Source organism: Arachis duranensis, chromosome 4 (assembly GCF_000817695.3).
Source record: "Arachis duranensis cultivar V14167 chromosome 4, aradu.V14167.gnm2.J7QH, whole genome shotgun sequence".
In the NCBI taxonomy this organism is placed as follows: domain Eukaryota; kingdom Viridiplantae; phylum Streptophyta; class Magnoliopsida; order Fabales; family Fabaceae; genus Arachis; species Arachis duranensis.
The window spans coordinates 46530590-46532775 of record NC_029775.3 but is presented as its reverse complement, the minus strand read 5'-3'; the positions used below and the strand labels follow the sequence as shown (position 1 = coordinate 46532775).

Genomic DNA, 2186 nt, shown 5'->3' with positions numbered 1-2186 from the left:
TGTTGAAACCTTGTTGAGGTCTCTGTTGATCCTTCCATGAGAGGTTTGGATGATTTCTCCATGAAGGATTATAGGTGTTTCGATAGAGATTTGGATGATTTCTCCATGAAGGATTATAGGTGTTTCCATAGGGTTCTCCCATGTAATTCACCTCTTCCCTTGAAGGGTTCTCAGGAACATAAGCTTCTTCTTCAGATGAAGCGTCCTTAGTACTGCCTGGTGCAGCTTGCATTCCAGACAGACTTTGAGAAATCATATTGACTTGCTGAGTCAATATTTTGTTCTGAGCCAATATGGCATTCAGAGTATCAATCTCAAGAACTCCTTTCTTCTGATTCGTCGCATTGTTCACAGGATTCCTTTTAGAAGTGTACATGAATTGGTTATTTGCAACCATTTCAATGAGTTTTTGAGCTTCTGCAGGAGTCTTCTTCAGATGAAGAGATCCTCCAGCAGAGCTGTCCAATGACATATTGGACAGTTCAGACAGACCATCATAGAAGATACCTATGATGCTCTATTTAGAAAGCATGTCAGAAGGACACTTTCTGATCAATTATTTGTATCTTTCCCAAGCTTCATAGAGGGATTCACCTTTCTTCTGTCTGAAGGTTTGGATTTCCACTCTAAGCTTACTCAATTTTTGAGGTGGAAAGAACTTTGCCAAGAAGGCATTGACTAGCTTTTCCCAAGAGTTCAGGCTTTCTTTGGGTTGTGAGTCCAACCATATCCTAGCTCTGTCTCTTACAGCAAAAGGGAATAGCATAAGTCTGTAGACCTCAGGGTCAACCCCATTTGTCTTGACAGTGTCACAAATTTGCAAGAATTCAGCTAAAAACTGATAAGGATCTTCCAATAGAAGTCCATGGAACTTGCAATTCTGTTGCATTAGAGAAACTAATTGAGGCTTAAGCTCAAAGTTGTTTGCTCCAATGGCAGGGATAGAGATGCTTCTCCCATAGAAGTCGGGAGTAGGTGCAGTAAAGTCACCCAGCACCTTCCTTGCATTGTTGGCATTGTTGTTGTTTTCGGCTGCCATGTCTTCTTCTTTTTGAAGATTTCTGTTAGGTCCTCTATAGAGAGTAGTGCTTTAGCTTCTCTTAGCTTTCGCTTCAAGGTCCTTTCAGGTTCAGGGTCAGCCTCAACAAGAATGCCTTTGTTTTTGTTCCTGCTCATATGAAAGAGAAGAAAACAAGAAAATATGGAGTCCTCTATGTCACAGTATAGAGATTCCATGAGGTGTCAGAGGAAAAGAAGAATAGAAGGAGGAGGTAGAAGAATTCAAACTTATCAAGAGAGATAGAGTTCGAATTGTGCATTGAGGAGGAGTGTTAGTCCATAAATAGAAGGATGTGAGAAGAGGGGAAGAAATTTTTCGAAAATTAAAGTGAATTAATTAAAAGAAATTTTGAAAAATGGTAATTGATTTTCGAAAACTAAGATTGGGAAAGAAATTAAGTAAAATTTGAAAAAGATTTTGAAATTAGAAATCAAAAAGATATGATTGAAAACTATTTTGAAAAAGATGTGATTAAGAAGATATGATTGAAAAGTTATGGTTTTAAAAAGATATGATTGAAAAGATATGATTGAAAAACAATTTAAAAAGATTTGATTTTTAAAATTAATGACTTGGCTAACAAGAAATTTAAAAGATATGAGATTTTGAAAATTAATGACTTGGCTAACAAGAAAAGATATGATTCAAATATTAAACCTTTCTCAACAGAAAAGGCAACACACTTGAAATGTTGAATCAAATCATTAATTGTTAGCAAGTATTTTTGAAAATATAAAGAAATTGATTTTGAAAATATATGATTGAAAATATATGATTTGAAAAATATTTGATTTTGAAAAATTATGGAAACTTGAAAAAAATTTGAATTAAAAACAAAATCTTCCCTCTTGTGCCATCCTGGCATTAAACGCCCAGAATGGATACCATTCTGGGCGTTTAACGCCCAAAATGCTACCCTTTTGGGCGTTAAACGCCCAGCCAGGTATCCTGGCTGGCGTTTAAACGCCAGTTTTCCTTCTTCACTGGGCGTTTTGAACGCCCAGCTTTTTCTGTGTGATTCCTCTGCTGTATGTTCTGAATCTTCAATTCTCTGTATTATTGACTAGAAAAGACACACTTTTGAAATTTTTTTTTGGATTTTTAATGATGAGGAATAATCAAAATG

General features: G+C 36.0%; 1 non-coding gene across 1 annotated transcript; it reads left to right on the top strand.

The window, feature by feature from the left end:
* Positions 1–526: 526 nt before the first annotated feature.
* On the top strand, positions 527–634 carry LOC127746988 (small nucleolar RNA R71). Its single transcript, XR_008008793.1, has one exon. It is a non-coding gene; the product is annotated as a small nucleolar RNA R71 (small nucleolar RNA).
* The last annotated feature ends 1552 nt before the right edge of the window (positions 635–2186 follow it).